Raw genomic sequence first — 12,500 nt, forward strand, 5'->3', positions numbered from 1 at the left:
CCTGTTGCACCAACCACCTGCATGTCCGCTATCTCTACATCCATACACCTTATCATAAGCCTTTCTCCTGTCCTCTTACCTGAAAGCTTCATCCTTATCATCCTTTTCCCAATATACTCAGTATCCCTCCTCAGCACATGTCAAAATCAACATAATTCTGCTACTCTCTGACTTTGTCTCCAAACTATCCAACCTAGGCTGACCCTCTAACATACATATTCTGAATTCTGTCCACCCTCGTCACACCCAGTGCAAATATTAACATCTTTAACTCTGCCACATCCAGCTCTGACTCCTGCCTTTTTGTCAATGCCACTGTCTCCAACTCATATAACATAGCTGGTCTCACTACCCTCTTGTAGACCTTCCCTCTCACTCTTAATGGTACTCATCTGTCACAAATCACTCCTGACCCTCTTTTCCACCCACCCCATCCTGTCTGTACTCTCTTGTTCACCTCTCCCCCACACTCGTCATTACTCTGAACTGCTGATTCTAAGTATTTAAACTCACCCACCTTTGCAAACTCTACTCCCTCCATCCTCACCATTCCTCTGTCCTCCCTCCCATTCACACACATATATTCTGTCTTAGTCCTGCTGATCTTCAATCCGTTCCTCTCTAGAGCATATCTCCACCTCTCCAGGGTCTCCTCAATCTGTTCCCCACTCTCACCACAGATCACAATGTCATCTGCAAACATCACAGTCAATGAGGACTCCTGTCTGATCTTGTCTGTCAACCTATCACCATTGCAAATAAGAAAGGTCTCAGAGCTGGTCCCTGATGTAATCCCATGTCCATCTTAAACACATCTGTCAGTCCCTCTGCAGAACTCACTGCTGTCACACCACCCTTGTACATATCCTGTAGAACCCTTAGAGATTCCTCCACCAGTCCTGACTTCCCCATACAGTACCACAACTCCTCTCTAGGCACCCTGTCATATGCTTACTCTAAGTCCACAAAGACTCAATGCAACTCCTTCTGACCTTCACTGTACTTCTCCATCAACACTCTCAGAGCAAACATCACATCTGTACTGCTCTTTCCTGGCATGAAACTATACTGCTGATCACTAATCCTCACATCCCTTCTTAACCTAGCTTCCACTACTCTTTCCCATAACTTCATGCTGTGACTGATCAATGTTATCCCTCTGTAGTTACTACAGCTCTGCACATCATCCTTATAATCGGTACCCAAACAGTTTTTGTCCACTTCACCCATCCTTTCACTTTCCAAGATTTCATTAAACAATCTGGTTAAAACCACCACTGCCATTTCTCATAAACACCTCCAGGCTCCCACACGTATGTCATCTGGACCAACAGCGTTTCCATTCTTAATCCTCTTCATAGCTATCCTTACTTCCTCCTTGCTAATCTGTTGCACTTCCTGATTCACCATACCCACATCTTCCAACCTTCTCTCTCTCTCATTCTCTTTGATCAACAACCACTCAAAGTACTCTTTCCATCAACTCAACACACTCTCCTTGCTTGTGAGTACATTTCCCTCATTATCCTTTATCACCCTTGCCTGCTGCACATCCTTCCAAGCTCGGTTCCTCTGTCTGGCCAATCGGTACAGGTCCTTTTCTTCATCCTTAGTGTCCAACCTTTCAAACAACCCTTCATACGCCTCATCCTTAGACTTCGCCACCTCTCTACTTTCTTCATCTCTCTGCAAATCCACTTCTTCTTCACTACCTCTTTCTCTGTATACTCCCCTGTACTTCCTCATTCCACCACCAGGTTTCCTTGTCCTCCTTCCTCTGTCCAGATGTCACACCAAGTACCTTTCTAGTCATCTCCCTTACTAGCTCTGCTGTAGTTACACAGATATTTGGTAACTCTTCACTGCCATCCACTACCTGTCTTAACTCTTCCCTGAACTCAACCTCAAAATCACCCTCTTTCAGTTTCCACCATTTGATCCTTGGTGCTGCCCTCACACTCTTCTTCCTCTTCTTGATCTCCGATGTCATCCCATGGACCAGCATTCCATGCTGCCTAACTACTTCAAACTGGCCCTCCTACATTGGATGTATTCCACCTATGAGCATCTTCCGCCATTCTTGTATGTCACCATATGCTCCTCGCTCATGTTATAGTACGTGTTCACCACAGCCACGTCCATCCTTTTTGCAAACTCCACCACCATCTCACTTTCTGCATTTCTTTGCTTAACACCATACCTACCTATCACTTCCGCATCCCCTCTGTTCCCTTCACCAACATGTCTATTGACATCTGCTCCAATCACCACTCTCTCACCCTCAGGTACAGTCATCACCACTTCATCCAATTCACTACAAAATTTTTCTTTCTCATCCATCGCACAAGCAACTTGCAGAGCATATGCACTAACAACAGTCATCATCACACTATCAATGTCCAGCTTCATAAACATCACTCTATCTGATACTCTTTTCACCTCCAAAAACACTCTTGGCATACTGTTCCTTCTGGATAACCCCTGCACCATTTATCCTCCCATTCACACCATGATAGAACAATTTGTACCCGACTGCGATACACCTAGCCTTACCCTTCTTTCATCTGGTCTCTTGCACACACAATATATCAGCCTTCCTTCTCTTCATCATATTAGCTAGCTCTGTCCTCATACCAGTCATACTGCCAACATTAAAGGTTCCTACCCTCACCACCACACTCCTGGCCTTTCTCCTCTCTTCCTGCCATATGAGCATCAGACATAATCCAGGGTATGTCTGTGCATGCAAAGGCTACTGTGCTTTCAAATGACTTAAGTGTGTTACAGGAATATTAAGAAAGTGCCACAAATTTTGGCCCATCACCCCCCATGTATGTGTGGCATCCTCCAGATGTCCTGCTCTAACAGATTGACAGGAATGACTGAGCAGCAGGAGTGTAAATACAGTGTGCCATACTGACATAGAACAGAAATGTATATCAGGTATTACCTGTGCACATGTATGTATGAGTAGGTGTACCTGGCTGACTCATAACAACGGACATGGGATGCAAAAATTTAAGGTAAATAAGTGATACATGTTGTACACATGTGTAATCTTAGTTTCTGTGCATCCAACAGAGTTAGATTTTTACAGCTACTGGGTGTTGCATTGCTCTGACACAGACACGGGTACTAGAATAACTATGATTATCAGATTGAAATTGGAGTGGTGTCCAACTGTGTTAAGACCTGGTGTCCATGCCTACTACAAACAGCTATATGACCACCTACATAGCTGCATGGACTCAGCAATCCCTTACTTGTAAAACCTGTCTCCACCAAAGGAGAATAACCCCCTTTGCTAGACAACAGCAATACACAAACCACATAATTGGTCACTATATTGGCTGTACAGGGCAAAGTACCAACTTGGCAGCAAATCAACCTTTGTCTGAATGAGCATATAAGATCACAGGTGGATTACTGTCAGGCTAACTATGAGTACAAATTGGACACATCCACCAAGGGAAATCACAAGGCCATCTTCACATATGTCTGCAATCTCAGAGGCAACACCCCAACCCACCCTGTAATGATGGTCAATCACACCCCATGCACACACACCATAGTTATAGCCAACCTGCTGCAGACAGGTTTAGGGCAAACATCACACCCCTGCCTCATCATCAGTATAGGTGGATATGCACAGCACCTGCACCCCTTCCCTCATCATCAGGGAGCAGGTGAATACTGCCTAATCAAAATCAACAACAGCAAGTCTCCATGGGACCTGATAACATTCCCGTCTGCATTCTATATGAACTCAGGCATATGCTTCCAGCTCCATTACACACTGTATGCAGCAAAGCTTGAGCACCACTGACATCCCATCTGCAAGGAAGGTGGCCACTATTATGCCTCTGCACAAACATGAATGATGAATGGTGGTTTATGCAATGTACTGGTCCTCATGGCGGGGACATGACACATAAGGACCAGGAGTGCAATGCAGATTCATACTGTGCAGACAGATGACAGGGGTATGATGTGGTTGTAAGCGATGGCTAATGATAGGCAATATTGATGTGTGTGTTCTGTAAATAACTCTGGGCAATGTCTGAGGTCCTGTGATGTGTTTCCCTGTTTATGTCTTCCGGGTGGCATGCAGCGTCAGCCAGCATACACTGCAGAGGAGAATGCAGCTATCACTGAAGCAATAATCCAGCACCATGTGGTGCTGTTCAGCCGTAGCCGACAAAATCTCTGGGAGCAGCCTGCCCTATGGGATGACTTTGTCCACAGAGTTAACACTTTAGGCCACCATGGCCACACAGATGATCAGGTCAGGCATCTGGCAACTGACCTGATATGTCATGCCAGGCAAAGGGCTGCTGTCATGCCCAGGGACCGTACTACTACAGGTGGGGGTCCAGCCACACAGGCCCCATTTATGGCAACAGAGGAGCTCCTTGCCAACATTGGGGCAGCCCCCACACAGCAGCCAACACATGAAACACAAGTCATGGAGATGAGAGGCACCCAGGCAACAGGCGAGGAGGAGTTAAGGCCTCAGTGCACATCAATTTAATCATGTTGCAGTCATACTGTCTTCTATAACGTATCTAGATGCATATGCCAGTTCAAACTGCATTTGTGGGTCAGGTTTAGTAATGCACACAAGTGCACATCTATGGTGAAGGACAGCAAATTGTGTACTATCATAGCTTGTACTGTACCTGTGCAGAAACATAGAATTCATCTTGTACCAATGCCAAATGTGAGTCTGCTGACAATACCTGTACCCCACCACTACATAGGTCTGGATGTGGGACAGCAGCCTGAAGCTGGTGAGTATGGGATTGTCCATTTGTGGCTCACCAGTACCCCAGGCATGTTAAGGTCATGCATGTGACCATGCACACAACTGTTACTCTCAGCCATATTGCAATATCTGCATGTTCACTTATGGTGGGGTTAACTGCATTGCATCACAGTGGTCATCAGAGGGGCCTATTTGCAGAAGATGTAACATATCTGTAGAGTACCTCACAACCTGTCATTGCAAGAAATCTGGACAAAGACTGACAAAATGGGGGGACAAATGCGCAAAACTAGGGACATATTTTATAAATTAGTGTTATACAATGCATATAAATGGTGTACACACACCTGTTAAAATGCCAGGTATTTGTGATATACAAAAATGAGAGCACAATAAAATATTTCTGAACCCTTCCAACCTTTAATGCAACCTACAACCTGTACAATTCAATTGTAAAACAAACAAATCTGTTAGGGGAACAATTATGACACCTAAAAGACTTACAAAAAGCTAGATGCATATGTGTACATAGGCTAAAGCTAATACTGTGTTGAAGCAGCTTTCAATATTATTATAGCATTACATCTTCTTGGTTACACACCTGTCATCAATTACAGAGACTCTTTGATTAACAGCAAATAATGATCAGCTGTCCTACATTTACTCAGTTGCCTGCTACAGCAACAGCTATAGTTTGCATACAGCTTACAAAGCAGCAAAGGGACCTAATTTGTGAAAGGTATCAGCCCAGAGAAGGGCACACACACATTTACACAGGATTGTATATACCATGGAGCACAGTGAAGACAGTCATCAAATGGTGGTGGAAATATGGGGCAACAGCAACATTGCAAAGAACTAGATATCCCTCGAAATGTGTGGAAAAGACAAGACCCAAACTGGTCAGGGAGGCTGCCAGGAGACCTACAGCAACACTACAGGAGTTGCAGGAAGTACCAGTTATGTACTACATGTGACAACAATCTCCCATATTCTTCACATGTCTGGCCTATGGGGTAGGTTTGGAAGATGGAAGCCTTCTCACACACAGACCAACATCCAGGTTTGACAAATTTCTTAAGAAAAATACATCAGGTCTCCTAATAGCATGTAAGGAGATGTGTTATGGTGTAATGAGACCAAATTTGCACTTTTTGGCCACAATACCAAAAGGTTTGTTTGGCACAAGAACAACACTGTGCATCACCAAAAGAACACCATTCCCATGGTGAAGCATGGTGATGGCAGTGTTCTGCTTTGGGGCTGCTATTTATAAGCTGGAAGTAGGCCTTTAGCCAAGGTGAAGGAGATTAGGAATAGTTCAAAATACCAGTCCCTTTTGGCCAAAAATCTTCATGTGCCAGCTAGAAAACTGTGGATGGGGAGGACTTACACCTTTCCACACAACAATGACCCATACCATACATCAAAATCCATAAAAATAATGTCTTCACCAGAAGACATTCAATATTTTGGAATGGCCCAGTCACAGTCCACACATACATCCAATAGAAATTCTGTGGGGTGCCCTGAAGAGGCCTGTGCAGAAGAGATGCTCTTGCAATCTAACAGAGTTGGGGTGCTTCTGCAAGGGAGAGTGTACAAATATTGCTAAGTCAAGATGTGCCATGCTGATACACACCTTCCCAAGAGGACCGACTGCTGTTATGAAATCAAAAGTTGCTTTAACAGAGTATTAGTTTAAGGGTGTGCACGGTCATGCAACCAGCCTATTGTACATATTTCAACTTCTGCATGTTACCCCTAACCAATGTATTTGTTCTTCAATTGGATTGCACAGGGTATAGGTCACATTACAGGTGGGAAATGTTATCACATGATTTTTGTGGTCTCATGTTATATATCAGACAAACCTGGCATGTTAACAGGGGTGTCTACACATATAATATCCACTGTAAGCTTAGAAGGTTGTTAGTGTAATCAGTTCTGTTGTAACATGCATGTACTGTAGGTTTTGAAGTGTGAGACTCAAAATATGTCATTAATTAGTGACACCAGTCCTCATATCATCCCAGTAATGTGTCTGACAAACACAGGATTTATGACAAACAGGCCAGAAATATAAGCCACACATGTAGACATTCAGTGACACTCTGTACAGTTGAGAGGTATGTTCTGTAGGAGTTGCCTCTGTGCTATATAGGTGAACAGCAATTATGTGTACATGGTTGCAGTATGTACTACTTGAAGGCCCATCACGTACTAACACTAATCACATATCACAGAGGTGTATATAAGTAGTAACATTAAGTGGAAAGGGCTGCACTGCATGATGATGAGGGCCTGTCCAGGGTGTGTATGTAGTGGTCTGACAGTTTTGTGAATGTCACCAGTTGGCTATTGTGAGGTCTGTGTAATGCCTGTCTGCCACCTCACCTGTAAGTGTGTGCGTGTGTGTACATGTGTGTTTGTGTGTGTGTGTGTGTGTGTGTGTGTGTGTGTGTGTGTGTGTGTGTGTGTGTGTGTGTGTGTGTGTGCATGGGTAGCGACAAACAGTATAGTGCAGGTATTAATTTACATATGTTGTCTTTTCTTCACAGGAGGTCATGGTGGTCGTGGTCTCTCCTGCTCAGAATCTGATGTCAGTGTCTCTGCAGACTCTGACAATGATGAAGGTCATATTCAGGCACAGGTGGTGTTGTCAGGGGCTGAATATGGGCCATTGGTTGGCATCCCACAGTCTTCCACAATGTCCCCGTGCACAGTCACAATGCACACACATGCCTTGTCTCCAGCAGCCACAGATGATGGACAGTTGGCAGGTCGTGGCATGGAAAAGGCTGGTGTGTTGACTATGGCAGGTGTGAGTGTAGACACTGGCCATAGCCAGAGTGCAGATGAGGTCCCACACAGGCAGATGGACAGAGTGATCCCAGGAGGACTGCTACTCATCAAGCCGCTGTCGCAAATGCCACAGCAGGTGTCACCAGACGCATGTTTTGGGCTGTCATGGATGCAAAGGCATGTAGTGAATGCAACACCAGACAAATACTCAGGGTTTTGAATGCAACTCTTCCTGATTTATGTGGCGACATACATGAACTTGTTGAGGTCACATGCCAAAATACTGAGGTCATGAATAGATGGTGGGGTGAGACCTTGGCAATCCTCGACCATGGCATGTTTGTGCTAGAGCATGTGGTGGGAGATGGGCACCAGCCACATGGATGTAGGTCAGCACCAACATCAGCTGAGAGTCTATGGGGCTGTGTACCTTCACACTCCCTTAGTGGCAGTGACACCAGCACTACCAAAGGGGTTGCTGTCCACATCACAATGGAGCAGGCCATGGGCACATGGTCCTGGCCAGCCCCATCAGGGACACGGATCCAGCAGACAGCAGTCACCATCAGGAAGCAGTACTGCATCTGGTCTTGGGCCTGGTGGTGCCAGTGAGACCCCTGGCAGGACCAGTTCATGTGTCCATGGCCAGAGGTGGTGAACTGGACACCCTACCATGTACGATCCACAGCTGTCCAACATACATCTGTGTATGGCAGCCATATGGCATGACTGCGTGCATACATACATACACACATCTGTTTCACAGGCTGGTTACCTCCAGTTGCACACAGCTCCTCTTCACAGCCTATCTATAGGATACCCCTCCAAACCCACACCACACCCTGTGCATATGATGATACCTGTGCCACATCCCTGTCATCCATGCCATCAATGCAGGGACAGGCTAATGTGGGTTTGATGTACAGGGTGAATATAGTACAGTGTAGCTATGTAATACTATCTAAGGTGCTGTCTGCTTGCAGTTGTTATGGGTGCACATAAAGGTGTATGTACCTTATTAGCCATGATGCATTATTTCTGTTAGTACCACTGACTGAATGCAGTCTGACATGCTGTATTCTGTTTGTGTTCCAGGTGTCTGTGTGTCTGCAAGCTATGGCCTTGCAGACATTACCAATGTTGAGTATGGTACAGTGGAAATACATCAACCATTTCATAGCCAAGCTACAGCTTTATATGTACATTTACTAGGTGTGCATGTATGCAACAGTTTGTGATGGACACTGTTGTTTGACAGTGTGACATTGCATACATACCCCTTGTCACAGGCAGGTAGCCTTCAGACATGTCACCTTAGTGTTGTATAGTACCACAGGCTCATACATATGGAACAGGTTACTTGAGTACTGGAGTACTGTCAGTAGGTCACTTACAAGCTTAGCCATTAGACTGACTGCAACAAATTCACCTGTCAGCACTTGTTGTGCCTGCCATTTCTTTCTCATACCCTCAACCCTGATGCAGTTGGTGAGGGCATGCATGGTACTGTACATGACAGGTTTGTGGCTTGTATTCCTGAGTTCACAGGGTGGAACAGGGAGACAAAATGGTATATCCTTTGCATACACACAGTAAAGACTGATACAGGGGATTTGCATACAATAACACAAACACAGTTGGCAATAGACAGATTTGTAAACCTACATATCCACTTTAATGTACTATAGTTCTGCATAAACATGACATGCCTCCCATAGCTTATATGCATGGGACATAACCCACTACCTCTTACAACACATAATGCTGTGAATGCCTTCATGAATGGTGAGATAACCCACCAGAAATAGCAACTGGAGTCATCTATTACTCCTACAAGCCTGGACAAGCATAGGGTAACAGACACTGTATCAGTATGATGTTTCAATCAGGTATGGTATCTGATGCTGGTATGTGTGTCAGTACACTAACTGTGATCTATTTGGCAACAATATCACATACATGGCCATTGATAAAGAACACAGACCACATATGGGTTGCAAGCATCCAGATATTCTGTAGAAATCTGTAAAGATGAAGGGCATGGCCTATACAATGGTTTAACAGGCTGTATGTGAGGCAGATGCCACTAGCATGCTATATAAAGTAATACCATTGGGAGGTGGTAAACAGGTGTGGATGGTACACACATCAGAATGGTATAACCCACACAGGATATGATTCACACACAAACACAGTTGCCAGTATTGAGATTATAACCCCTACCTATCTAGTTATTTCTACTATAGTGTTATGCAGTTATCAGATGCACCACAGAACTTATATGAATTCACCTTGTCCAAAGGAACTTCTAAGGTGAATGACATCAGCAGACCTTCACACACACACACACACACACACACACACACACACACACACACACACACACACACACACACAGTTGTCAGTATTGAGATTAGAACCCCTACCTACCTAGTTGTTTCTACTATAGTGTTATGCAGTTATCAGACTCACCTCAGAGCTTATATGAATTCACCTTGTCCAAAGATACTTCTAAGGTGAGTGACATCAACAGGCCTTGTAAAGTAGGGTGATAGGAAGTGTACAGGGTAGTACACAACTTAAAATGGTATAACCCACACATGATATGATTCTCAACCCAAACACATACACAAAGTTGTCAGTATTGAGATTAGATCCCCTACCTATCTAGTTATTTCTACTATAGTGTTATGCAGTTAACAGCAAAATAAAATAACAAGGCAATCCAGTGAGTAGCAGTCATGAAGCAAAATAATTTATTATGAAGTGCTTTTCATTTGACAGGTTATGCAAACTTCATCAGATAAAAGTTAACTGCATAAACAGGAATTTAAAAATTGTTCCTAAAGGAACATGTGGTCCAACACCACCAATCACAATGCATAAAAAGCAAAAAACCACCCTTTAAGATACATTTCCATTGTAACCATTAAATTACTATGCAACTCAATGAATAAAGTGTTATATACTTAAAATTAAATGGTCTTCTTTAAAGGAAACCTTATATTGGACCCATTAAAGAATGCCTTAACCAACGCGTGGTCCCTAAGGGATTATGTACATACCAGTATCCTACTGACTTGGAAGCCAATTCACCCTTCCACTTTGACCTGCTTAGATTATTTGATAAGCAGGGGTTTGAGTTATTAGAACTTATGATTAAGCACTAAACATTATCGGTTGAAGCTATCAGTAAAGACGTACTTGACTTGGATAATCCTATCAAACTTGATAATGACTTTACAGAATTTTCATTCTGGTCCCCCTAAGGGCTATGGTAATTATGCACCTCAGCAATAACATGTTTGGGATGCCAATCAATTAGGAGCAATCCCAAAGCAATCAAATCAGGCACAGAATATGAGGATCAAGCAGAAATCAAACAAATGGAAGTGTTAATTCCTGATTACCAGGCCGACTTGGAAATTATAATGAACAGTACAGGTGACTGTAAAATCTTTAATTACTCTTCCGCATTTGTTGATCCAGATGTTGTGGAATTTTTAGCCAAAGGTTATACATTTGTTCCTGCTCAACATATGAACATTCCCAAAATGATTTTGGACAGTAAGTGTTTTATTAGAAAATTAAAGTAATGTTACTTTTAGGTAATGATCATGGTGGAAGAGAAAATTTATTTAAAATCTCTAGTACATATAACCCCCCCTGCCCATCCTTTATTATTAACCTTTGAATGCCTGTGTGAACTGGATCTTCGCTCCATAATAAATAGGACTAGGATTTTTGGTAAAATACTTGGTAGTAATCAGACTCTCAAAAGGAATGTTAATACACTCAAATGGCAAGTGTTACATTTATTGAGATCTTCTGACATTAGAGTATGTAAACCAGATAAGGGATGGGGGGGGTCTAACCATCATGGACCAAAGCGATTATGTCACGCGTATGAAAGATATTTTACGCAGTGATGCTTATGCTCGATCGTCATTGAATGTGGTGAATACAGTATATCGGTATATAAAAGGTTATATTAATGACCTCTTCAATGAGGTGAGAATAGATGTTCAAATGTATAAGTATATGTGTATGCCTTCCCCTAGAGTACCTGCCCTTTTTGGTATTCCAAAGGTCCATAAGGATTTGTATAATCCTCCTATGAGACCCATGGTAGATGGCCATAACTCAGTGACCTACCTATGTGTGAAGATTGTTGACTCAATTTTGAAAAAAATATCTAAAGTCAGAAAAGCACATTTGCAGGGATTCATGTTGCTACCTATAAAAAAATCAATACCCTGGAGTTTAATGTCAATTTTGGATTTTTAACTGTTGATGTGAAAGATCTTTATATATCGATCCCACATCAGGAAGGGATTGAGTGGGTAAGCCTGTTGTTGAAAGCAAAAGGTGCCCCTCAATCTGATATCCATTTGGTAGAAGAAATACTTGATATAATCCTGTTGAACAGTTACGTTTTTGTTTGATAATGAGTATTATCTTCAAAAAATAGGGGTTGCCATGGGCTCCCCATGTGGAGCTAGCCTGGCAAACTTGGTGTACTGGGAGACGGAGTTTATTTTTTTAAAAACAAAACATCCAGGATCTTATTTTATTCTAAACTCGATACCTGAATGATATTCTTATCATTTTCAAGGGGGATAGGACCCAAGCAGTATGGTTAGTGGAATATCTTAATAGTACCACTGCATCTTTGAAATTCACATTTGATTTCAGTACAGAAGAGATAGCTTATTTGGATATTCATCTTAGGAAGGATAGAGTGAGGAAGAAATTTTGGCTAACATTTTCCAGAAGAGTACTTATTCCAATTCTTTGTTGCATTTCTCTAGGTGTCACTCATACCACCAGAAATGCTCTGTGGTTAAGGGACAGCTAGTGAGAGCTGCTAGAATTGTGTCTCTCGATGAGGATTTTACCACTGAATGTGGAACTTTGAGAGGCATGTTTT

This window comes from Protopterus annectens, chromosome 1.part1 (assembly GCF_019279795.1).
Source record: "Protopterus annectens isolate FY-2018-M chromosome 1.part1, PAN1.0, whole genome shotgun sequence".
NCBI classification, from domain to species: Eukaryota; Metazoa; Chordata; order Ceratodontiformes; family Protopteridae; genus Protopterus; species Protopterus annectens.